This window comes from Eufriesea mexicana, unplaced genomic scaffold, assembly GCF_001483705.2.
Source record: "Eufriesea mexicana isolate 0111107269 unplaced genomic scaffold, ASM148370v2 scaffold653, whole genome shotgun sequence".
NCBI classification, from domain to species: Eukaryota; Metazoa; Arthropoda; class Insecta; order Hymenoptera; family Apidae; genus Eufriesea; species Eufriesea mexicana.
In genome coordinates, this window is record NW_016908802.1 from 364,464 (window position 1) to 391,927 (window position 27,464).

A 27,464-nucleotide genomic window follows, 5' to 3' on the forward strand; every position below is an offset into this window, starting at 1 on the left:
TCGTCGTCCTCGTCGTCGTCTTCGCGTCCGTGCGAAGATAAGCCGACTCGGTGTCGCAATTCACCGAGATAGAGGCGAAAGAGGCAGCCTAATTGCGACGATCGCGACTGGAGAAAAGAAAGCGGGGCTCTTCGTTCCATAGATATCGGAAATATCGCGGAAATTAATTGGCCGGCGGAGGGAGGGCGACGTGGCGGGAAAAAATAGACCGAGATAAAGGTTGAAAGAGCGAACCGTGGAGGCGATCCGAGCGAAGATCGGTGCTTGTTTAAGCGAAAAATTAGAGGAGACCGTTTTGAATACCATCTCTCGCTCGCTCATCGATCAGTCGAGGAAAAAAAGGAACGCGCTTCGCTAAACTAACTTCCCTGACACTCGCTGGAATATAAATTGGATGCTTGGGCTTGGCCGCGTCCACCGTCGCGCCAAGCTGTTCGCAAAGGCGCGAAGGTAAACGCGATTTTTCATCGAGCTGCTCTCTCGGGCGACGAGGTAAGCCCGTGGAATTGGCGAATCGCGGAAAATTCCTGAGAAAACGAAACGAGATGCCGCGACTCTGGTCGCGATAGTTACACACCGTATATCGATTGTAACGACCCCGTCGGTCGCCATTGGCGCAGCCACACACCATTGCTGACAAGGCATTTAGCTGTTTCCCCTTTATCGTGTGTCTGTCGCCGCGTGGCAAAGTGGGTTTCGACGTGAATGTAGGTGGTCGCAGCCAGCACCGGCTCTCTCTCTCTTTCTCTCTCTCTCTCTCTCTCTCTCTCTCCGCGTTTTCGAGCGCATCTATGGCGGTGCAACGCTCGCGCGTCGGCCAGGGTCTCTCGCCCTCGGTGCACACCGACAAAGGTTTCTATGGTGCACACGTGCACGTACGGCCAGCCGGCTACGTGTTCGCCAACTCTTTTGACGCAACGAGAGAGCACACGGTTCGTTTTCAGGTCGCCAAAAGGTAATATCGACCAACGAGATACGTCTATACCAGGCGCCCCGTTGAATCTGGTAGCCGAGCCCTGGCTCCATTACCAAACTGTCAATGCGTGACTCTCGCTTCTAAGGTGTTCCACCAGCCAGGCCCCTGTCGACTACCAGAGCGGAGAGCACGACGAGAATTTCTTTTCTCCACCCGGAGAACCCGTCTAAATTCGCGTCGAACCGCCTTTCGCGACACTGCCATCCTTGCAAATATCGCGTGGCACGTGTTCCACGACAACGGTGTCTCGCTTCGCGATAACGACTTCCGACGAAATTAGTCGTCTGCAGGTTTACCGCGAGAATGCAAACGCGAGCACTCGAGCTGGCAAAGTTTCCCTTCGAGCGAGATAATTAGAAAATCCTCGAGCCGACCAAAGCAGTCGGTGCTCGTCGTGATGCTCGAGGACAAACGGCTTATAAATCGCGGTTAACAACGCGGTAAATTTCGGTAAGGCCGGGGAAAAGAAGAGAAAGAGCGTGGTTCGAGGGGGATCGTAATCGCGCATAAATTACGTCGCAGGTGAAACCAGCACGTGGATATACGTTCGATCGAAGCGTCTACGAGCCGGCGGCATTTCCACCGAGAGAAAGAGAGAGTGACTGAACCTCATTTTTTCTCCCCGCTCCCGGTGACGCGATTTCGCAAACGGGAGAGGCTGATTTTGCAAAATGTCAGTTGCACGCGCCAGCTCGGTCTGGGTTGGCGCGTCGCGGCGCGCGAGCGTCCCGACGCCAAACGCCGACGATCTGATACGACCGGATTAAAACCTTTGACGCGCGTCTCGCTGACAAGTCGGACACCACCGTGTTTTCCGCGGTGGTGTGCGTCATTCGCCATTAACACGGGCAGGGTCACTATGCTCGGAAAAGTCTGGCTGCTAGAGAAAGTCGGGAAAATCTTAGTCTCACGCAACGCGCGAGTAACTGATGCGAGAATAAACAGTACGATCGCGGCAATGGCCGGGCGTTGCCTACTTCGCCGGTAATCGGCGTTGAAAGGATTAATAATTTGCGCATCGATTCGAATCGGCAGGAATTTGCATTTTTATACCGCGCGTCGGTCGCCGGAGAATCTCGTGTCAGAGAGGCGAGGAAGACGGGAGGAAGACGCGGCGACGAGCAACGAGTTTACAAGCAGCCGTTTGCCAGCGTTTCCGCGCGCACGGAATCGGTCCATTTCTCGGGTCACGCGGTAATAACGTCGGATGCTGGCCGAGATGCTCGGCGATTACGCTCGCGACGCGCCGCTGCGTCGTGAAATTTAAATAAACTCCGACCGGCCGGGAACGGCGAGAAAAATGCGGAACTCGATGTGCTCTCACCCTCGTCGTCGTCGTCGTCGTCCTACGACGGCGCGCCATTCTCGAGAACGAGATCTCTCGCTGCAACCGGAGTCTTGCCTGTCTTTTCGCCCCGTGTCCCGCTCCTCCCGTGGGAAGACGAGGCGAACGAGACGCGAGCAATGTCGGACAGGTTACACGAGGAAAGGGAAAAGAGGCGTCGCGACGGTGGCGCGAGAGGTGGCGGTAGTCGAATCGACGGGTCGTTTCGCCACGGGTAACGGGTGGAAACGGGGTTTACGCTGCAAGACATGCCTCCATCGAAAGAAATATTTTTCGTCGTTGTAAGCTGCCGGCCCGAGAGAAGAGAGAAACTAAAACGAAATGGGGGAGAGGGAGAGGGAGAGAGAGAGAGAGAGAGAGAGAAAGTAAAAGGGGAAACCGGAAGGGGAAACGCGTTCGTGGAGGGTGAGCGAGCGAGGTGGACGCAGCAGGGAGGACACGAGTCGTTCACTCGAAATTCCCACGATTCGTTTTCGGGATGCATTCGCCGACGACATCGGGGAATCTGAAATCGCGGATCGGAACGGAGCGACGCGCGTGCAGAGGCGAAACACCGGCCCTGAACACGCGTTCGAGGTACCCTGGAACCTTGCGCGAGAAGCGGCGTGCGAGACGAGGAGCCGAAGAGGGAGGAAGCTCGGCGGGAGAACGCGCACAGGTAGAGTAGAGAAAAAAAATAAAGGGGGTGCAGAGCGTGGTGCAGGGGGAGGCGCAGAGGAGGAGCGCGGGGGAAGGGGCCCGGAGAGAAGGGCAACGCGGCCAAAGGATGCAAAACTTCCGAAAAAGAGCACTAGGTAAGCGTGAAGTGCGCCAATCACGGGCCGTTATTGGCGGCAATTATGATAATAGCATACCTCGAGCGAGAGCCTCTCGTACATGCATACGTAGGTGTACGTGTACGTGCACGCGCGCAGGTAGACACGCCGACCGGCGTCGGCCGAACGAGAAGAACAGAGCCGTAGGCTCGCGAACTACCGGCCTCTATTAATCACATAAATGGTTCATCGCGGCTAGCTGTATCGCTATCCGCGATAATTACGCGCAAATTACGCTTACGAAAAGCCGGCACCGCGACCCCAACCCCCGACCTCCCCATCGCGAGCCGAAGGGACATGCTTTTAAGGGAATGAAGTCTGGTAAACGAGCGAGCATGAGGCAGCGGACTGTCTGCCGGAGTGAAATCTCGGAAAGACACGGTCGAAGAAACGGAGCTTGATACGAGGAACATGTGGCCACGAGTGACGAAATTGAGCGAGTCGACAGACGCGACCCTTTTTCCGTCTTTCTCCTAGACGATCTCGGCATACTCGACTAGCAGTAGTCTTCGCCGAAAGAAAACGCTTCGTTGTCGCTATCGCGAGTGTAACCGGTCCTCTCGTTCGAGACCAGGGTCTAGATTACCCTACCAGTTTCGCGACGAGTATCGCACCCTACCGTTCGAGGATAGGCAAGCAGCCAAGCTCGTTATTAAACCCGCGAATCACCGATGAATCGCGACAAAAGCCACGGCTACCGTTGCGACACGATCCGATCCACGAAAAGGCACTTATTCGCCTTTCGCTTTCAGCCCGCCTTGACGGATATTCCCGCAGAGCGAAACGGGAGTCGAGGTGTATTCACGGCGGTGATCGCGAAGCGAGAAAATTGCGTAGTCGATTCACGAGCCGATCGTTGGCCGCGTTCGCGCCGTCTAATTACGGGACGAAATCTCGAGGTCGTCCGGCGTTCTCGCGGCTCGAGTATCCGCTATCGAGAGACTGTTTCGCGTGTCTAATTGGACACATGTAGTTATTTGCTGCGCCCGAGCTCGATCGAGCGTGTTCGCGCTCGCAAGGTAGCACGCGTACGCGTGTGTGCGTTTACACGCGCTACAAAGCGCTCGCGACGGCGCGCGCACACACGGGTACACGCGCACAGCCAGCCCATAAAAGCTCGTGGACACCATAACTTCGCAAACACGCCTCCTACATACGCGGCTACGCGCGTTCTTCCACCCGATAAGAGGCCACTCGTGTACGCGCTTCGCGTATGCGTGCACGTGCGTAAAACCATTGTGCACGCTACGCTTCGAATCGCGCGTACAGTCGAATCGAACGCGCCTCTGTAAAACCGTCTTCCACTTTTACACGCGTCCCTCGAGTCTATGCACGCGGTCGCGTGCACGCTTCTTTCCGCCATTCCGACGGATCTCGCGCGCAAACGTAATACGCTTGGAGCAGGCAGCTCGACGGAAATTTCCCTGCTAAATTGAAACGCCGGAGATAAGGTTGTTTACGCGTATTATCGGCGACGCAACGTTGAGCACAGTGGCGCGCGCAATTTTCGGTACGTACCCGAGTTTTTCCGCGAATAACTGCGATTCGATCGCGAAACGATCGCCCAGTCCACGCCGCGTTCATGCGCCCCGAATCTCCGACGGGGTAAAAGAGGGAGAGAGAGAGAAAGAGGGAGGCAAAAGGGAATTGCAACTCGAACCTACCACTTAGAAGCATGCATGCCCGAGTAGGATAATGTTACGCATTTTCCGCACTCGTGCTCGCCAACTATTCCGAAGCACGGCACGGGGCCGTGAAAACAATCGATATCGCGAAACCGCCAACGGCTCCAACACCGTTACGTATACACCCAGCTTCGACCGTCGCCTATCGAAACACCGGGCCGCCGCCCGCGAGTACCCGCGCGCGTTCTCGCGTCAGAAACGCCGATAACGCGGCGTCGTTAATAATCCTTGGCGCCCCGTTCGCTCTGTTCCGACCACGTTCCAAGGAAATTTCGATAAAGCGGAGAGAAAACAATGCCGGAGCGCGGTCGTCCCTCCGAAAACCAAAAATTAAATATCACCCTGACGCAGACCCGTCACGAAACGGGGGGACCGGCGACGAAACGAGATTTTCCATCCCGAGACGAGTAGAGATCGGTATTGGCGCGATCCTCGCGATCGTCTCGCGTATCTCGCGGCACGATCGACACACTTGGACGGGAATTTCTGCGCGAGTGGCCAAGGGAACCGTCGTCGACCGTTGCGAGAGTACGATTGTGCAACAGCCGATCTTCCGTGACAGATCGCGGAGAATAATATCGCGATGCATCGAACGGGTTCTCGATCTGACGGCGTCGACAATGGTCGCCTATAATCCCGCGGAAATTTAACAGTTGCCCGATTCGACACGGATGATTCGAAGGCCGGGTGAACGGATGTTCCGGGGCGAGCGTGTTTTTCTTCGCGGCTCCGCACGATCCGACTTGGTCGAAGGAGGAACGAACCGTGGGGCCACGATTTAACGTTAATTTCCGATTCGACATGACGATTATCCCTCTACGGTCTTTCTCTCCTTCTCTCCTCCTCTCTCTTTCGCTCTTTCCGTTCCTCTCGTGACACGGACACCGCGTGCGCGGCGTTAGACAATGAACTGCCCTCGGGTTCCCAGGAACGGATCGCTGGTAGAGATGGAACGGGACGAAGGAACGGCAATTACGCGTAATTCGCAGGTGTTGTGAGAAAATGGCGGTTGCTGGATGTGTTTTCAACCTTAATCGCGGCAATTTTTCTGCCATTACTAAGTTTATCGGCACCGTACGCGCCGCGTTCGGCACGATACACGGAACGGGCCCCGCGAGCGGACGGCCGCGATTTAACATTATGATCGCGCGCGCGCGTTCGTTCGCCATCACGTCGGTGCCACGTCGACGTACAACCTCGTGCGTGCACTACCGCGTTCGCGTATGCATACGGGTAAGATCGACGACGAGTACGAGAGAGAGAGAGAGAGAGAGAGAGAGAGTGAGAGAAAGAGAAAGAATTCGCGTTCGAACGGGAAAAATGCACGTCGACGCGTTACGTTCCAGCGAGTTTCGAAGGAAACGCGCGAAACGTGTTATTTCGTCGGACGCGAAATCCCACCGTGAACATTGTAACGGCCGGCTTGATCTACGGTTTCGAATTGAGCAACACAGGGATAATCGAGCGATGCCACCGGCGCTCGTGTCCGCTCGAAAATCGCTTCGCTCGCGAGAGTCTAACGGCACGCGGACCAAACTATCTGTAACGACGTGTTTCAAATCGCAATTATCGGATCTGCTCGAAACGGTGTCGTAACGGTTGCGCAATCCTCCAGTGGTAAATTTGCACACCTGTCGCTACGTAACGATTTAAAAATAACCCGCCCGAGACACCTCTATCCGTGCAGCGAGCTTTCCGAGGCAGCGCGGAATAATAAAAAGACTTATTTTTACGCGGACGACGAGAAACCAGAAAAACCAGAGTATCCTACGCTCCCTATCTAAATATCCGCGTTTCACCCGATTCGGAAATCGCTAATAGCTCGCAGCCCACCGACATTGACGCTCCCGATATCTTTCACCCACGGTTTCACCCGCTTCCACGATCCACAATTATCCGTGTAATCGAGTTTTCGCGCAGCCTCGCTTAGACGCGTACGTAGACGCGAGTATCTGGCTGGAAAGCAACGCCGAGCGGATAACTCGGGGATCGCGGAACGCGAGGTAGTCGATGGACGGGCGCTGGATATTAAAACCAGCCCCCGTTTCCACTCACGGCAAAGTAAATATGGCGAGGCGAGGCGGTGGTAACCGAGGGAGGCACGGCAACGAAGGCGGCCACTCGTTCCCCGAGAAATACGATCAGCCGAAACGGTTCAGGTATTTCCTGTTTCCTCGTATATCTTCGCCACCTGCACCCGTTTCTCAACTTTTTCATCGAGATGTCCTCTGCATGTTTCATAAGGATTCTGCGCGGAGGTGTAAAAAGCGGAATCGAGAATGAATCGGGGTATAAATTAAGCGGTAAGCCACTGTCGGTGACGCCACCCCGTTTCGAAACTGCCGGACAGCCGCGACACGCGAGCGTGGAGGAACGCGCGAAAAATCGAACGGTCTGCCGGGAAATACGGCGGGGTAAATAATTTTCGCATCTCGTTACGTAATTCACGCAGAAACGGTGCGTCTGCGGTGGAAACACGCGCGTGAAAACTCCATTGCCGACTGAGCCTGACGTTGAAGATTAAAGCGGACGAAGAGAGGGTGCAGGGGGTGAGGGGGGCGGCGGAGGACGAGGAGAGGTCGGGGGATCGGCAACCAGGCGCAAGACGTTGTGAATCATTGGACAAAAACAAGCGCCTGTAAGCTTAATTAGCTCGTCGTGACGACGAGCGTTCGTGTAAACGAGCGTAAACACGGCCGGACTTAATTGACCGGACAAACACGAAAATCTTGGAGGAAACACCGGTATATCTCGGCGTACTCCGAACCTCTCGTTCCGCGTGTTATCGTGCCTTTGTTTATATATCCGTTTCGTAGATTCCATGCAATTCTCCCGTATTCCTATCGGCGCGAGGTACGCTCGCGGGACGTTCGATGGCAGACGACGAGGAAAAAGGCCGAGAGTCGCGACCTTCGAGAGAGAGAGAGAGAGAGAGAGAAAGAGAAAAAGCTGGCACGGATGGTGGAACGCGCGACTCGTTTTCTCGTGGGAGAACGGATTAACGGAGTATCACGGTTTTTTCGCGAACGGATGAAAGACCGGCGAGTCACCGCTTGCGAAAGCGATCGAACGAGAGCGCAAGAAGCGTGGAATCCCGACGGCAAATGTCACCGAAGGCCGAGCGCACTCGCACGGTGGACGTCACGATTGCGGACCGTTATCGCGAATCCATGAACACGAGCGTTATCCGTCGATACTCTCGCAACCATCGCCGCTGCGAGATCCGTTTCCGTTCGGCCCAACGACGCGCGTTCGATACCGACGAGGGGGTTCACCTACGGAACAATAAACCACGCTAGAGAAACCGAGTGCCATACGGAAACGTTGCCCGTAATCGCTCTACGTGCTGTAATATTGATATAAATGAATCACACGCGGCTCTCCTCTCGAGAGGCCTTCGATCACGGGCGTCACCTAAATTCCCGGCAACTTCCATCCCAACTTTCTTACGGCCGGTCGTAACTTATTCTCCCCGAGGAGCAGCCAGCCCGCACGTAGCCTTTGGCACACTCCACCAAATTTCCCCAATATCCTCCGCGGAATCAAGGATCCGCGACGTACGCCGCGTTCGTCTCCGCGTCGGGTAACGTCCATGGATTCTACCGGTCGTGGAAAACATCGCGCACGACCTTTCCCCGTCGTCGTCGTCGTCGTTGTCGTTCCGCAATGACGCGTCGAACTTCGAACGAGGCCCATCGGATAACAACGCGCGTTCCCAATGCGAAAACGCTCGAAGCGATTTCTACGCGATAGACTGACTCCCGACAACACCGAGTGTCCCCTGCTCGAGGTCAGGCTTCGTGGACCGTGGTCCGAAATACGCGAATAGATTCTCGGATCACGTGTACACACGACGCGTTTGTGGTTACCACGGGCTAAGCATCGACGTTGCAAAGCTTTGAGCATCGGCTCGTAAAACGAGACCTAATGCGAGGTCTTCCCGTGGGACGTGTCAAAGTCACCGGTGCCGTCGCTTCTCCTGACCTTTGCTTTCACGACACAGGACACCGAGCGAACACGCTGCCACGAGCGTTCCACGCGTTTCTTCCCTCGATCATCCCGATAGATTTCCCGTCGACCAGCCACGAAAGCCGATCCCACGTTCTATTCGAGGCTATGGACGGTGGAAAAGCGCGGGAACGGGGCGAAATTTCGCACGATGGATCGCGAATCGATCGCGGGGATAAAACGTAGCTCGTGTACTTACAAGATGGAAGACGAAGACGGCGTGGTCTGGGTACATCGCACGAGAAATTTAAACCGGAACACACAGAACTGTCACTGACACACGAGAAGCACACCGGTTCCGTGGACTATCCAGTCGGACCAGGCTAGGGCCAGAGAATTCTTCGTGGACGACGACAACGACGACGACGACGACGACGGAGGAGGAACACGTCGGGGAACGATCCTTCGTCGCGGTAAATCGAATCGTACTTCCGGGAGATCGGTGGTCCGATCGGAGCACGGCCAGGCGTCCGACGGCTCGGCGTCCGTGAGTTTTCTCTCTCTCCCGTTCTCTCTCACCAGCCTCGAGGGTCGAAAACAAGCGGTCCTTTGAAACTTCCTCCCTTTCTGTTCGTCGACCGCACAGAACTGGCGATTTATCCTCCACACTGGTCGGCAGTTCGAGCGACGCTCCGAAGCGAGGTACGGTACTCACCGCGAACGGATACGTACGCACGTACGGAGCAACAGGGTTATTCTCACCGATTCTGCTTCATTCGGTACACACGAAACGAACGCGACGCGATTTCGCACGAAAGAAGCTACTTCCGCGCACTGTACGTCTCAGCCGGTCATAGAGGGGTAGGTCGGGCACGTAGGTCCAGCAGGGAAAATCTCAATCTCTCCACCTTTCCGTTGACTCCCGCTTGCTCTCCGATCGTCGCACTATCGAAACCGCGTATCACGCTTTCCACGAGTCTCCATGACGAACCGCGCGCGATCTTACTTGACGGAACAATCACCGGGTCCCGCGAGGGGGCTAGGACGAAGCAACGAACAACTCGAACAGCTCGCCGCGAGGTGATCGTCCACGAGGAAGAACAACGACACGCTCGATCCGCTTCTAGCGGCGTCGACGGAGAAACTAACCGAGCTCGGGGGACGAGAGAGCGTCGCCCCCCACCACTCGCGCTCGCCGCGCATCCCCACCACTCCGGCGTCCCAGTGATTCCCCTCTCGCGCCTAGTCATCCACCCCATCGCCTCGCTTCGCCATCCACGGCAACCAGCTCGCTTCTAGCCACCGCTCGCCCCTCCGCGCCCTTCCTTCGCTCGCTCCCACTCTCTCTCTCTCAGGTTCACCCGTTCTCTCCCACACTCGCTCTCGCTCGCCCTCTCTCACTCTCTCTCTCTCTCTTTCGTTTTCTACCTCCCTCCCTTTGCCTTTCTCGCCCCGCAGCTTTCCCTCCCCCGCGCTCGGTCGGTTCCCGAAGCACTCACCCTCTCTCTCTTTCTCTCCCTCTCTCCGCTTGCCCTCGTCGCTGAACTCTCAAGGTGGAGGCACTCGGCGACCGGAGGAGATGCGCTCTTGGTACCTTCTCGTTCTGCCTCTCGCAGCTCGCCGCTACTTCTCCGTGTGTGCACGAGCGTGCGTGCGTGGCCGGCGTCGTCGTAACGTGGTGTGCGCGGCCGAGAAAGGTGAACCGTTAGGTGGTGAGATCCGAGGGTGTTCTAATCGCTCCGTAAACGAAGATACGACGTTCCACTCCGTATTCGTCGATTCTCTCTCGAACGCCGGAGATATCGCGAGTATCGGTGATACGGATGTGTCGGATCGAACGAAAGGGGCACCGCGCCGCTCCGCCGCGATTTTTCCGCTCGCGAGACAGTAAGGGGATGTAGGATCGATCGCAGCGCGTGTCGAGCAACGCGCGTTTCGAGTGTTCGTCGATCGGAGCTGTGCTCCAGGTGATCGGGAATCCAGATTTCTCGGGATAAATTCGACTCGTTACGGAGGATCATCGAGGAGAGCACGGGACGGAGAGATTTGCCTGTCCGTTTGTTAGTTCGCCCGTTGGATGCTTCGTGGTAGTCTGGACGATTTTAATCCAATTCTCATTTTAATTCGCGAGAGATCGTTTTTCGCGATGCGCGTGACGGATGAAACGGGGAAATAACTCGAGTACTTGTAGCCGCTCTCGTTGTCGCGTTTTTCTCGACGCACAGATACCGAGGCGTGCAACGAATTCGTTTGATCCTATCGAGTAACCTTTCCATCCCGTCCGTGAACGAGAGTCGAAAAACGTCGAAGCGACGGAACGAACGTTTTTAACCGCTCGCCCAACGCCATTTTATCCTCCCATCGACTTTTCCGCGTGGACGTCGCGTTAAACAATAACGTTTCGCGATTACCGCAAAACCTGCACCGGTTTCTTCCTCGCTTATCACTGCTCGCTGATCCGGGTTAAGTCCGCTAAAGTGTCCGAGAGGAAAGCGACGCTTGTAAAGCGCTCGTGAAACCGTGCCGTCCACGTAACCGAGCGCGTATACACGCCCGGTTCGCGAAATACGTCATGTCGCCGAAATTTATTCATCCGTATTTCTCGCCAACGGCGAAAACCGCCCTTGGACAAAAGAGCAACCCTATCTCGAGGTATCGCATAAACAACCCAGATCGCGATCTTCCTTTCGGATGTACGACCCTAACCTCCGCTCATCCCCTCGCGTGTCTTCGGTGTCGCGGCTCTCGAGAGCGGGCGAGAGAATTCGCGAGAGAGAGACGCCCCCTCTTCGCTTTTCTCCCTTTAATCCCGAAAGTCCATAAATACCGAAAGGGAATAATGTATTCTCCGAAGGGTCGTTTACGGGATCGCACCGTTCTATCCCGACACGGGCCAGCGATGACGCTTTAATCCAGCGACGCGGTACGCGCGGATCGAAGCGTCGCGGAATTTGCGAGTGTCGTTTTCGACTGTCGCACACGGTAACGCTTCGATTACCGTAACCACCGGGAACGATTCGGTGGAATCGTCGAAATCGTTGTCGCCCGACGACTAAATTGGGACACGGGAAAAGGTAACGAGGATAGAAAGGTGTCGGTAGGGCGCGCGCGCGCGCGTCAAGCGTCGAAACCGAGCCGGATAATTCGCGTAGACGCGTCGAGCGAAACAGTACCGATCAATTGCCGCGTGTCTGCAAAGCGATAGCTAGCGCCGAAGCAGGGGCGTTAGAAAGCCGATTCTTTCCGAGACGTCTTGCAGACAATTGTGTAATGCAAATGCCGTCATGTTCGGGCTTACGTAAAACGTACGTAAAACATGATCCACGCGAACGATTACCAGCGGCTCACCCAGGAATACCAATGGCGCATGACTCCTTGGCACGTTTCGCCTTCGATCTAAGGACAAATCGGTGCTGCTCGTTACCATGAAATCGCGGCGTATTAGAATTTTCCGCTCTCCCCTGTTTGCGCAAGCCGAACGGTTCCCTCGTATCCGAAGGTATCGTATCCGTTGGGAACGTCGAGATCGATTCGGTATCGAAACTCGCAGGTGAGACGCGACTCGCTCGGCCTGCTTACGCGAGGATCATCGACGAAGGTGTCCCACGCAAACTCGGGACGATCTCGCGACGAGTTACCAGCCGACGCGCGCTTCCACGCTTCGGGAATCTACGACAATCGTCTAGCTCGACAGTGCGGCGTCGGAGCAGCTGCCTTAAACGAGATTTCGGGGATGCTCGACGAGAGAGGGAACGAGTAGGTGGCCCCATTGTCGGGGCGTAGTTGGCATTCTCCGTTAACCTCCGTGAACCATCACCATCGGGTATCGACTATTTCACGGTTCGTTCCGGAGCGTAAAAAGCGAAAAACTCGAACAAGACCCGTCCCCGAAAGAGGCAACCGAACGATCGACTCTCCCTCGAGGTGCGAGGGTCTCTTTCGCTCGTTTTCGCGTAATTAGTGCGGTTCGCGTAGCGGGGTACGTCAACACGGCTGTGTCGCGCGACGGAGCATTATTCGAATTCGTTCCGCGTGTCTGACACGGTTTTACGGCCTCGTTGATTTTATGGAAGCTCGTATCACGCGAGATCCATGGAATTTCACCGCGACACGTGTCCGATTTCGCGAATTACGACCGTGAATAAGCCGACGCGACCAGCCGAAGCCCACTTCCTCCACGCGGGCATTCTATCTGGAATATTTAAACGTCAGGAAGGAAACGACGCGTAAGGTCGCGAAACTTTCTACGCGAGGAATAGGTGTAAACGCGTGGAACACGTAACCGATGGGGCTTTAACGACTTTTCCGACCGGTGTCTTTCACGCGCGTTGCGTCACCGACGCCGGATAGGATCGAACATCTGGCTAGGGAATTAAACCTCACGCACGAGCCGATTCCACCTCGCCAACAGTCCGGTTTCGTGTCCCATAAGGACCGTGGTATACCTTAACCAGCCGAGTTACTCGAAGCGTTATGGTCATTTCGTTAAACCGAGATATAAAAGGTCGAATTCGCCTTTCCTTTCGCCGATTACCGATCTAATCGATTCGATGAAAGCGTAAAGCGTCTAGCGAGGAAATACGCGGGTACACGTCGCGACAGGGAAACGTTGGCTAGCTTATCGCGAATCGAACGATCCCGCAGCCACGCCGATAAACGAACGATGTACGCGCAGCGAAAATCGCCTTAATTCCGCGCGCGTAGCTCTCCGCTCGGAGCATTCCGAGCATTACCGTGCCGCGACGCGTAATAACTTCATTTACGGCGTGTTTCCGTAACAACCTCGAGCACAGCGGCGAAGCGGCACCTGCTCGTGGGAAAGAATTCCCTTTGTCCGGAGCACGATCGAATCGGCTGGGCCGCGTCGGTTGCAGCGATGCCGCGGGACGAGCTTCCACTCGGCTTAACGCCGCGCCGAGCTGAGAGCGCAGAGCCGAGCGCCGGGTTATACGCGGTGACACGGCGAAAAACCGTGGAAGAGGCCAGGCGATACGATCTAACGGCCGCGATATCGATTAAATATCGAGCGATCGTCGGCCGCGTGGCCGTTCGTGTACGATGTACTCACGCAATTTTTCCACGCTCCGTCCGGCTGGTCCCGGGTCGTTGACGGGTGTCTGCAACAGAAAACGAGCCGGTCATTAACGCTGTATCGGCTACGGCGAGTCGACTATTTATACGACTACGCGTCCCGCGCGTACACGCGGTCGCGAGATCGAATCTCGAAACTCGTTCGCCGCGCCAGGCAATAGCCGTGGCTCATTTAAACGCGTATTCTCTCCCCCTTAATCCTACTATTTCTTTCATTACGATCCGGCCACGGACGGGCCGGCGGTGCGCCGTTCGTACCACCGTCCCATTTGCGTTAAATGCTCGCGTTACCTGCGTACACCGTGCAAGGATTATTCCTCCGCGCGGAAGGTGCAGCGCGAGTTACGCACCGCGCGGACCCTGCTCTCCGCCGTGTACGTACAACAGGTGGAGGAAAGAAAAGCACCGCTCGGTCCACTCTGTTTATTCCCAACGAGCTTTCGCGTTCAATCGAGGATCGCGAAGAAGAAGAAGGCAAGGCGAAGGAACGGTGGTCGATAAGGGGGAAGAGCATCCTTCGAATCGCACCGTGGTCATCGCCGCGGCCATGATACCGGAACGTTGTACCAGATTATCGTAAGGTTTTGCATTCCAGGGATTTCCGTAATCCATTCGTCACGGGTAATCGCATTAACGGCCGTTTTCCTTACGCAAACGCGACCGATTTCGCTGCTCGCCCAACGATCTTCCGGGGAAAGTGGCCGAGATTCCCGATCTTTCGCGTTGTCGCGTCGAAAGACCGTCAACGCGAATAATAGCCTGTACTACCATTTGCCATTGTTGAATGAAGTCGCGCAGCGTACAATCGCGCGTAATAAATCGGTTCGGGTATGTCGTCTATTTACGCGTTTCGAGGACGCCCGTTTATTTATCCGTCTCGTCCGGCGGAATAACATTTTACATAAATCAGTGATTAATTCCATGGAATCGGTGCTACGAGCCGCTCCATTGACCGTGCAAACACACGCACGGGGGACGCGTACACACGCCACGAACACGTGTTGACGAAACTCGCGTCCACGTGGCAATTCCGCCGACTCTGTCTCCCTCTCTCTCTCTCTCCCTCGGTCAACAGGCGTTCCCCGGCATAGTAATTGTGACATGTATCGAATGCATTCATTTCGCGTAGGTAACGTCTCACTCGACGTCGCGGGACGCGCGAGCGCGCGGGCGACACTGCGGCCGCAAACGCCGAAGGGGAGACACACGGACGACACGCACGCGCGCGTTGGTGCGCGCGTACGCGTATACACATAGGATGCGTATCGGAGCCGAGGGACCGACGGCCCTTTCGGAGATCCTCCCTACGGGGCAACCAAGATCGACTGGAATCGAAAGGGAACCAGCCGAGAGCGGTCGAGGAGTGGTGCCAACTTAATGAGGGACCACCTAGCTCTAACTGTTTGTTTTTCGACGAGATCGGGCCCCGGAGAAAATACGCTGGCGCGATTCAACCAACGGCCGATCCCGTTTATGGCCTTGTATCGCGAGCCCTATTGCCATAACTTCCGCGATTTGGGCGTGAAATTACACGCGGTGGAATCGGCGCGAGAAATGACGATAGTTCGATAAAGATTCGCCCCCTTTCTTTCTCTCTCTCTCTCTTCGCCCCTTTCCGTCTCGATCCAGAGAGTTCTTCTCGCGCGATTCCACCGCGAACTTTTGGCGACAAATGGGGAAATCGAGACGGCCGTGGAGGAAAACGACGAGCAACGGCCATTCGGCACAATGCGAACACCGGCCTCGCATTAAATCGACGGAACGCTCCGTTTTCCGTAATTCGCGGCCATAAATTAATCCCGCCGCGTATTAACGATGCGCAAATTACACGCGCGCCCGAGATATTTAATCCCGAAGACACGCTGTAATTATCGTGGGTCGCGCGCGACGTCCGACTTTTTTTCATAAATGGATCCTCGGCTAACGCGATGTAACGCATTTATAACGGGCTCCGATGGTAGCCCGGGACACGGGCAGCCATGGAATTACCAGCTCCTAATGTCGTGTTTTTTCAGACACGCCGCTGCAGTACCCGGGGACCTCGCCCCCGTTGCGGCCCACTTTCACCGTTCTTTCATCCGGACCACTCCGGCAGGAAATTAGGCAGGAATCTCTCGCGCTTCGTCAAATTTACCACGCGTTCTTACGCCATCTCCCGCTTGTTCCCTTTCACCTTCTCTTCCACCTTATCTTCCAGCTTCTCTTCCAGCTTCTCTTCGTTAATCGATAGCCTCGCCCTCCGCTACGCTCTCACGTACTATTCTTAATTACGCAGATTACCCTCGCCCCGACGTTCTTTCGCGTATTACGCTGCTGCCTTAATGGCAGCAGATCGCGGAGAGTGAAATCGTCGTGATGTTTTCTCTTTATTTTTCCTCCTTCCCTTCCGTTATATTTATCGGCCGATAGTACCTCACACCATCCTCCATTAAACATCTCGCTGTTAATTACAATTCCGCATGCGCACGATAGGCGAGTCCCGCTTAATCACACCGAAGATAACGAATCCTGAAAACTATCCTCCCGGATTCCTATATAACGTGCAATTAGACGCGATTATTACGCGGCACCGTCTTACGAGCACGGTATTTATTAACGTAAGTGGTTGTACGCGTCGCTTCCTCCGCGAGTGCATCCATTCGAACCGCGCCGCGATACATTTACCCGCGCGACGTATATATCTATTATGCCGGCACGTTTCGCGCCAAAAACGAAGAAACATCGCTCGAGCGTGAACCTACGTATTCGCGTACATCCTCCGCGTGCACGGTTGTTTGTACTTCTCTATCCGTACATCGTAATCTCTCCGTAGCGTCGGATCTCGACACGTTATCCGACGATCGAGGAAAATCGCGACGCGCAGCTTCGTGCAGCGACACGGAAACGACACCGACGAGTTACGAAGGGACGAGGAAAAATTCGGGACACGCGATATCGTCGATCTGGGAGGGGGGAAAAAATACACGAGTCGCGATTTTATTTTATCTCGTAGCTGACAGGTTCCGCGAGAAAGCTCGACGGAAGCTGCAACGGCCGTGTCGATCTCTGCTCGGTGCTATCCTATACGATCGAGAGTACCGTTCTAGATTTATCGATCCAGACACGAGCGTGAAAAATGTTTCCGCGCGAAACTCGTCGTCGTCCGGACGTCTCGCGATAATCGATTAATCGAGAATCCTCGATCCCGCGAGATCCACGAGAGCGTTGGTCGAGGGCGCGAGAGGGGAATAAACCTGGAGGTGAGGCTGAGACGTCGAGCGTGGACGCTCGGTCGTGGCATTTCCATCCGGCCAGCTAGCGCTGGTCCAAGGACGATTTGTTCCTATTAGCGGGTCCCTGTTAATCGCCACGGCCGTATAAACTCGCCCGCTAATGAGTCGACGTATCATTTTCTCTTTGCAAACAAATTCCGCCGGGACGATACGCGAGTTCCTATTAATCCCGGGATACCGACATAAATCTCGATTGGTCGAAAATTATTGTCCCCCGGCTTGATAACGCTTTTATGCCACGAATTACGCGCTACCGTCGTAAAGCTACCGTTGCCTAGGCAAACGGCTCGGTGAAGACGACAAACCGTTTTATTGCCGTGATTACCACGATCTTCGAGCTCTTCGCTTCCTCGAATCTTCGCTACTCCTCGCCGGATGTAACGATCCTCGGCGAGCCGCGTCCCGCGACGATCCACGGATCCATCGCGTACGATCGATGGAAAATTTCCTCGCGAAAACGCGGTATTCGCGGTCAGATTGTTTTTACACGGTTAACCGGGTCGCGATATCGTTTCGATTTCATCGATCCTCCTCTCCGCGAGTCTCGGTCGCGATCGATACGTTTCGGGGACGAAAGACGCGTCTCGTTGGCCGTTTCGCTTCTGGAAACTTACCGAGCTCGTTCCTTCAAACGAACATATTTTTATTTATCCGTGTCCTATGCATCGGTGAAATCTTCCGCGAGACGGAACACGAAATGTCACTTACTTGGAAACATCGTGCCGTCGTACCTGGCCTCTCTGTCTCTCTGTCTCGCAGACTTTTCCTCTATTCCTCCTTCGCCGTTCTCCACCTCGTCGACTGATCAATGCCCGCAGCGTTTCGCGTAGGAACGCGCGAGGCCAGACACGAGTTTGTTATTACAACGGTATTCGAGATATCCGTGGTACGCGATGCCGATTTCGAAAAGCCGGGGATGGGCCGCGAGAGCTCGATCGACGCGGACGAATCGGAAGTCGGAAAATCGACCTTTCCCATCGACATTACCCAGGGAGGATTTTCCCTTGGAAAGCGTCGGCAGGCGCGTCCCGCGTACGAATGAACCGTGAATAGTAACTAGCCTGTCGGCCGTTGATTATCGGACGGCAGAGGAAAGGGGTGACGCTGACAAAAGGCGGTTTGACGAAGGAAATGTTAACGAGGGTGCAGCCGGGGTGCCGTTTTCTGTTTCCTAGGACGTCAGAATCCGCGTACACGCGGTCGGTATCGCGCGCGTACGCTTGCTCACCGGCCGAATCAGCCCTCTTTGTGCGGCCGGCGTATCGTGCATTTTTATTAAGCCCCGGCCCCGGAATAATCGACGCGAAATTCGAGATCGCCAAAGGCATTTCGTCGCGGCTGTCGTGCACGCGTCTGTCGCTCGTCCGTTCTCGCCTCTACGCTCTCTCTCACTCTCTCTCTCTCTCTCTCTCTCTCTCTCTCTCTCTCTCTTCTCCATTTCCAGACCAGGCCTTTGACATCCGGTGACCTGTTCCAGGCCATATGCCGAGTTTCAATAATTTTCAATTAGTCTAAAAAGAATCGCCGCGCCACAGGCCGAACGCTCGACCGAATTTTAATTCGAGCCTCGTCCGAATCCTTTGCCCTCCTCTGCCCCTTCGACGTCGCTCTTTGTCGAGGAACTACGAGTTCCAAACGAACATCGGATAGTGGCCGCGAACCAACCAGCTTTGTTACGACTGTTCGCCGGTGAACGGTGAATGGGTTCGAACGCTAGTTCGTCTCGTCACGGATAGAACGTCGATAGAGGCGTTATTCGCGAGACAAATAGCGTTTGCTCCGTGTTTGTTCGCTAATTAATATCGTTCGACAATGTTGACCGATATTATTATTATGGGTAAGCGATATTCGAAACGCCTAGATGCAATATTGACCGTGAACAGGCGCCGTGTAACAATATTTGACATTGTTCATGCGCAAATAGCCCTCGGACTTAATCATCGAGATTCAACAATTACACGTTCCTCCGTCGATGTAAATCCGTGGACGCGTCGTCGATTCTTCGACCGATGCTATCATCCTAACGATCCTCTTTCGCCAATTATACCGTATGTCGGAGAGGACGACAGATATCGAATTGGAATACGTTGGAGGAGCAATCATCGGCGATCGTTTTCGTGGTGCGGCACACGAGCAGTTATCGCGTATAATACTCGCGCCGAAAAGCACTCGTGGCGCGGAGTACGCTTACTACTATTTTCGTTCCGTTTCGCGGTCTCTCGTAGAATAATCGGCGATGAATCGGTTCGATCGGGAAGCACGGACACGCGGGTGTGCGCGTATGCGTGTACGGCGGTATCGATACATCTGCGGAATCGGGGTGGTTCGCGCAGACACGCTTCGAGGTGCTCAGCGATGTGCGCATCGAAACGAGGGGAGCGTTTAATAGAGCCAGTCAGCGTGCGCTATACCTACGATGCTTTCGCAACGACGGCGCACGGTGCATCGGTGCAGCGCACAATAAACCAATGTGTATTCGAAAGGGCTTAACTAGACGAACTATTCCGCGTAGTTTCTATTAGTAAATCACCCGCGTACTGCGTGGCACAGATAACGACCCCCGTAGCCGAGCTACAATGCCGTCGACGCGGAAACTTAATTAAGTATATATTAATTAAAATCCACCGTGCCGACGATGCAGCCAGTGTCACCGTTCCGTCGTCGACGCGACGCAGTTTCGTCCCTGTGTCAACCGGGGGTTCCGCTCCGAGTACCCTCATTCGTCATTTTCGTACCTCGATCGCGTTGTCGCGTTCTCGCTTCCTTGGTTAGATCGTTGCAATTTCCGCGCCGCCAGCGCCATAATTTATCCCTCATTAACCCTTTCCAACCACTTTCAATTTTCCATCGTTTTCTCTCTTTCTTTCTCAATCTGGGCCCACCGAATTTATACCTCGCTAAGAACGCGGGCTCCGACACTGAAAGGAAGAAAGAAAGAAAGAATGCCGACCGAGGAGCCAACGACGACGACGCCCAACGACGACGACGACGACGAAGAGGACGAAGAGGACGAAGAGGAGACCGAGGACCGGGCGAACCGGTGGACGGGGCTGTTTAAAGCCCCGACAACCGCGTTCGCTCCTTATCGCGTATACATTGTAAGTACGTTCAGCTGATTCTCGTTTTGCATAAAATCGAGGCGACATCGTGGCCCTCGGCTCCCGGTTTGGCTTGCACGCGCGCCTGCGTCCACGTACACGCACGCATCGCGAAACGCGAGTACACGCGCCGCGCACGCATACCCGCTAACCGGATGCGCACGAATTTCTTTTACGGCCAGTTACTGAAGACATTAAAGTCCACGAGAGAGGGAGAGCACGAGAGATTTGGACGGGCGGATGCCGTGGGGTCCTGCGGTCCTGCGCTAACAAGACGATCTTTAAAGGAGGAAAGCGTTTCCCCAATCACCAGTTAACATCTTTGTCTCGTACTCGCGCGGTCGGCTGCCGTCGCCGCCGCGCCGCTTGTGAATATATTCATGAGAAACCGACGCCGCCTATCGACCGCGAGCCGTCGAAACTTCCTCGCCGAGAGACGCCGTTTTTCGGAAACCGCGCGACAAGGAAACGCTCGCAGCGCCGCGAGATTTTCGAGACGATCGAGGACCGCTGCCGCTCCGTATCTTCGATCGCGCAGCGTCCGGCGAACCAGGCCTCCGCGCGTCCATCGAAATGCATCCCCGCCGTATGGACGGACGCTCAGCTCGAGTGACACGCAGATCCAGCGGATATTATCGGTCGTGTAACGATGGCCGAGGATTTTTATCGTCCCCGCGGTCTCCCGGTTCCCGAGGAGCGAAGCGAGTTCGTACACGGCAGCGATATGCAGAAACGGTAAAGACAGAAATAACAGCGAAGCGTGGTGTGCTCGGCGCTAAATGCCGAGCGCGATTGTGCGCGATTCACACCTCCGGTCACCGCTATCTCGTAAATCAAAGGAGGATTTTTCAAACGTTTCTATGTACGACTACCTCGCGAATACTTGCCCCGGACACTTTATCAAGATTAACCCGGTACACGCACGAACCACGATCAAAGAAGGATCAACGAAACGCCGACAGTCTTTTTTACCCGGGGATTACGATGCCGATGTATCGGGAGAAAGGTAGCAAAGAAATTGTTTGATTAATTAACGGTTTTTAATTAACGTCGAGCGTTCTTAACGATAGACGCTTGTCAAGCTTTCGGCCGGGAGTTTTATTAACGCGACGGCCTCGCCCGGAAACACCTCCGGCGGACAAACCCGGCCTGATTTATTTTCAACGCCAACTCCCGCCTGCATCGTTCGCTTCCGGCGCTATCTTGATTTCGAATCGGCCCACCCCACGTGGCTGAAAATTTTTTCCATACCGAAACACATCACCCTACCGCTCGCGCGCCACGCGTTTCCACCGATAATCGAGATCGTTCCGCTCTATCGAAAACGCCCATTTGCCGGGAATAATAAGTTGGACCGGGTGAGAGGGTGCGCGCCCTTGATGCTGAATTATAATTCGATCGCGTTCCGCGCCGGAGAATTTTCGTCGGCCTCCGACGACTGATTTTCAGTCGCGCGGTTTAGAGTCCTCGGGTGTCGCGAGAAATTCTTCGCGCCCATCGCCCCACGCGAACGAATAACGAACTTGTCCGCGACGTGGCTTATTCGAAAAACGCGTATTTCCTGCAAGTCGGAACTAAGAAAGCGTACGAGTACAGATATCGATAGCGAGAGGAAGAATTCTTACGCAAACAACGCTCTGGGCGTGTAGCGGGCTCAAGATAATTCCTCGGAAATGGGCCCAGAATCGTAGGAAATATTTCCTAGCCCGGTTAAGCCGAGTCAAATACGCCGTCATTGGGTTACTACATCGAATTCGATTACGTACGCTCTCTCTTGTCTCTTCGCCTAATATTTGCTCAGATACGAGGTTGCGCGGCTACGCGACGACAGCTGTCGATAGAGACGGCACACTTGGGAAAATAGCGATGCGCCGGCCACGAAACGGCACCCTATCGTCTCTTTACCCGCTGTAATCGACCAACATCGACGTCTCCGTAGCCGTGGGATTTTTCAAACGTTCCGGGTGTGTATTACTCGAATCCGCGTCCATTACGAAGCGAGATTACCACGGATAATCTCGTACGGCTGTAAAACCGCGTTATCGATACTCCAAGCATTATCGCGCTTTGCTGTCCCAAATTCTTGCCTCGTTTCCCTTTCCCATCCGTCGTTTTCTTTTCACCGATACTGTATGCCAAAAAAGAAAAAGAAAAGAAAAATGGAAAATTGAAGGAAACAGCGATTCGCGAAATTTTGCTGTCTTTTCCCGTTTACAGATTAAAGCGAGGAGACCGAAGAGACGAACGAGGAAGAGCAGCGTAGAATTCACGAAATTTCAATGTCATCTGGCTTACAGATGCGCGAAGAGGTAACGAGGGTCGCGCAGTCGTGTACCACTTAAGCGCACTACACTCGACGTCGGACCAAACAAATGAACTTTAGCGAAGGGAAGTTCGGTGGAAAGCTAAGCGACGGTCGTATTCGATATCTCTTAAGAGTACAAAGATATTTCCTTATCTCTCCGAGGTATTCTTATCCGTTTCTTCGGCCGACGTTTCCACTGCTCCGCGATCGGCTCACGCTCGTGACAGCGCTGTCCCTCACAAATGGACGATAAAGTTTTATCAGTCTTGTTGTCAGTTTCAAAATGTAGACTGCCATTCCTACACACACACACGCGCGCGCGCACATTCTCGCGAGTCTGCCGCTAACGCGTCGTCGGTCGGCTGCATTATCTGTCTAGACGTTTCTTCTCGCACTCCACGTCCATACATTCTCCGGGCGTTATACAAACCTCGGCTCGTTTAGCATTTCCCTTTCTTTCCTCCGTTTCTTTCAACGGAAAAACGTTAGCGTTCTTCTCCTCGCGGATCTCGCGCTCGGAAAATCGGTTACTCGTCTTAACCCTTTCGCTGCTACGGGCGACTATAGTCACACTGGCCACGAGACACCATCTACACACGACGGGTGACTACACGTGCAAGTGTCAACATCGATCGAGTAAAAATTCACGAAAATTGAGTAAAAAATTGAGACAAGCGCTACCATTCCTCTTAGCTCTTTTCGCAAAGAATTGCAAGCTCTATTGCGATGGTCAGATTTTTCTTTTCAAAAGATTTGCGTCAAAAGACCGAACGCTAAAGACTGCACGATCGTGATGTTTCCAGCTTTGACGCGTCGCTTCGTTCTACGGGAAGTGTTAATTATTCCCCGACTATCGGTACTCGAAACGCGGGATCGGTGAATGAGCCAAGTTTCGTTTCATAGTCCCGTTAATTCCGCGTGAATTTTGCGGCTGAAATTTTAAAGGGCGCTCGTCGCCCGCGTTAATATTAAGTTCGGAAACGTAAAAAAATTGAATTGCTAATAGCGTCGACGTATCCCCAAGCAGGATGACATACGAGAGAGCTCTAATTTGATTCAGCCCGCCTGTAAATACATATACGCGACTCCTCCCTTCCGTGTCGCAATGTTCTACGATTAACAATGCGCACGTGGTAAATGAAGGCGCGCCCGTGGCAAAATATCACGGGAATTATTAAACGGAATACGTGGACCACGGTCCTGATCTTGGAAACATAATATTACCCCTGCTTCCAGTTCCCGACAGCCGTCGTCTAGCAGCGAAATTTATTTCAAAAATTCACTCGCCAATTATCTCGCTGATTACTCCCATCGTCGTTGCGTCACCTATTTAACTCGAATTGGATAAGTTTCGCGGAATAAATTCCGTTTACATTAGGTTTACGAGAGACTACTCTTCCAAGAAAGACTACGATCGATTCGCATTTGCGAATCCACGAAAAGAACGCCAGAGACATCGCAGACATACGTTTCACGTTTGCGGCACGCGGCACGCGGGATCGGGATCGGAACCGTGAAAATCCACGCACGATGCCGAGAAAGCAATTACGATTCCGGAGTTATTGTCGAGAACGAGGAGGTTCGGATTACCCACGAGGAAGGAAAGAGCTCTTTGTCGCGAGCGGAACGTCCGTCCCCGGCAAAGTGGTTACAGAGGGTAGCTGTTATGTCGGCGTGTCCGGTTTTATGGGATCAGGCATTGAATGCAGGAATGACGGGCGCGTAAACGATGGGTTTCCGGTCTCCACGACCTGGACACACGCGAAACCAACTGGCACGATAGACGTTACGGCGGATTCGGTCGGGAGCGTAACGCATTTACATATTCTCCGCGACCAAGTCTCGTTTCGTCGACTGGAAGCCAGAATCGGAGTCTCTCGACGAGCGAGACCACGACCACGCTTGGAGGATTCTCGGAGTCGAGGGCCTTAACTCGGTCGACGAGGCCAGGAAACGGTCGGGAACGGTCGGAAACGATCGGAAAGGGCTGGAAGCGACGAAATTCCGCTGGAAAGCGTTTCTCGGATAAAAATCTAATCGGGCGATCGGCGAGTTGGCGGCGCAAAGACAAGTTTCACGCGGTCCGCGATCACGTCGCGCTGCATCGGCAGATGCAGATACCGGCTGGCCTCACTGCTGGGCATGCCGTGGCCAGGCAAGGGAAGAATAAGGTAGGCGTGTCGTAGCGACGTTAGAGGTGCGTTACACCGTGCGTGTGCGCGACAAAGACAGGACACGTAGGTATATAAGCCGGCTTATTACGCGATGCCGGAGGCTACAAACACGCCGAATAATGGGCCCGGCTTTGCAATAGAGCGCGAGACGAACAGGGGGAGAGGGGTGGTATCGTATTAAATTATAATAATTCCAGTGCGAAATTATTAGAACGGGCCTGGAGGGGTGGAAGAGGAGGAAAGGGGAGGAAGAGAGCGAGAAAGCGGAGAAAGAAACGGTACCCGGCGACCGTGGGCACAGAGAGGGGTCGCGCGTAGTAGGTACGCGAGGCGTCTTTCCCCAGGTTGGGTACGCGAGGTGCGGTTACGCATTTTGCTACGCGCGACCATCTATACAATCGGCACAATGTTCGCTCCTTATCCGGCTTTCCGACACGCCCTGCCCTGCCGCGCACGCAACCCGGCGGGGGGTACATCCGCGACATTTGTTAACAAATATTTTACCCCGTAACACGATATACGGTCTGGCCCGTAATTACGTCGTTCGATGCTCGAATAATAGCGAGGGTCCCGCGTGCAATCGAACAACCGACGATTCTCCGACAACCCGTCACGCACTGCGCGTGCATCTTAATTGCGATTGCGAGACACGGTGCGAGTACTCTCGCGTACTTTCGCGTCGGGGGAAGATTCCTATAAATTACGAGGTTCCAAAGTTGCCTGCAAAGAGAGCAGACGGTAAGATTTCGTACGTATCTTTATCTATTTCCAAATAGATCAACGTATCGCCGGGTATCGTTCCTTTCCGCGCAGTCTTTCTTGCTCTCTCTCTCTCTTTGTCTGTTCGTCGAGTTTACCCAAAAGCCCTGTCTTCTATCGCAAAGGTAAAACTCGAGCGGAGCAAGACGAGCAAAAGTTCATCGGAACGAGGTCGGCACTCTCTCGCGGAAAACGGAACAGGTATCGAGATAAAATGCTAGGAAATTCTCAAAGCGCTCACCCGGTCGATTTGGGTGCCCTTCCCTTTCTTCGTTCCACTCGGATTCACCCGGCGAAACGGGTGAGCTGCGGGAGAGAACAAAGAATTTGCCTGGTAAAAAGGAAGCGGAGGAAGTTATCGAACGGCCATAAACGCGTCGTGCCGGTGGATTTATTATCGATCCCTTTCATCCTTATCTCCTTACAACGTACTTTCGTTATCGTCCGCCGGAGAGGAGCCCTCTATTCCGTCTACGCCAACCCTGGAGCCCGGCCGCGCGCCGTCCTTCCTCTACGGCGCGCATAATTATTACAATATGCCTGCGCAGGGCTGCCATTAATATTCATAAACTCGATCCGTCAAAACGGCTCCCGTTTACGCCCGTGTTCCTCTATTTTTTCGTCGCCCCTCGAGCGGCTACGTACGCAACGCGAGGTCTACGAGCGAAAAAGAACGAAAAAGGAGGAAAAAGGAAGCAGAGGCGCGCCGATAGGACGCGCCGAGTCAAAGCAGCGGATGCTGGTTGATGGAGACGCGAGTCGGATGGAAGATCGCGATTCCGTTCGAAGATTTCGTCGGATCCGTGTATCTCGCTGCAGCGAGGCGAGAACGAAATTCCGAGGGTTAAAAATATTCCTCGCGATATTCCGTATGCTAGGTATATACTTATAAAACGTCGATTGAATTTTACGCGCGACATCGGCATTTTCTCCGCGGCTTTATAAAATATCGCGATGGAGGGCATGTCGGAGTTAAGTACGGTGTACTACGCGATTCGGGCGGTACGCTAGGATTTTAGCCGTAAAAGAGCACGAGCTAATACACCGGCGGTAGCGTCGACGAGGATCCGCGAGGCGTGGATATTAGCCGAATTATCTGTAATATAATTATTCCGTAATCCAATTTACAAACTTACAACGCAAATTACCCTCAATCAACGTTTATACCGTTCTCTTCCGAAACGTTCTGAAATTAATGAGCGGCTGCCCGTGCGTAGACGCGAGCTGTAATCGCGAGAAGTGTCTGAATCGTAATCAAGAATCGGGAATACGTTAAATCATACGGCACGTACGGAGCGTGTAACGAATAATAATAGGCCACCGGTTCGCTTCGGCTACCGATACATCGGGCTTCGATGTGGATCGCGAATCGACTTAAGTGGAACCGTCCAGTTTGCATTTTTCAGTGGCCCTCGACGTTTGCATGCCTCGGTTAACGTTACTCGACAATCGAGCCGCCATCGCATCGGTTAGGCCGGACGAGAAAATGCCACGAAACGAACGTTCTCTCGATTCCGTGCATCCACGAGTTCGATCGTCCTTTGTTCTCGTTGGTCTACGTCCAGGATCAAAATGCCACGTCGAAATGCACTCGCTTCCCTCGAGCTAATCGGCCGTCGTTACTTTTAATCAGCGCGAATCAAGACGTTTCTCGGTGTTCCGAGATACCGATTTTGCCCCCCTTGTCGTCGCGTTTCGCGACTGTCGCTGGGAAACCGGGCGAAAGGCGAGAGAAGAAAACGGACGTGCCGATGGGAATGGTTGAAACGAATTAGACGACGCGGTTATTAGATTCGAGGGTCCCTTCTATAAATATGCCCGACGCTTATTACCGGACGCCGGCGTCGGAATGTAAATTATCAAGACGGCTGAGTGCATCGATAGAATTCCGCGGCACGTTTCTCCGTTTATTTCGAGATTTCGAGCGGCTGTCTCGCGAACCCGAGCTCTTTGTACACGGTCAAATTAATTGTCATCGCGGTCCCCGTACCCTTTC

At 54.1% G+C, this 27,464-nt stretch overlaps 1 protein-coding gene across 2 annotated transcripts in view; it reads right to left on the reverse strand.

Annotated features, from left to right (window-relative positions):
- LOC108546251 (latrophilin Cirl) overlaps positions 1-9,044 on the reverse strand; it is a 290,348-nt gene extending 281,304 nt beyond the window's left edge. For both annotated transcript variants that reach the window (XM_017898239.1, XM_017898240.1), the window contains exon 1: positions 9,029-9,044. The gene's annotated coding sequence lies outside the window, so the exon portion shown is untranslated. The remainder of the gene's footprint in view (positions 1-9,028) is intronic.
- Positions 9,045-27,464: the final 18,420 nt, after the last annotated feature.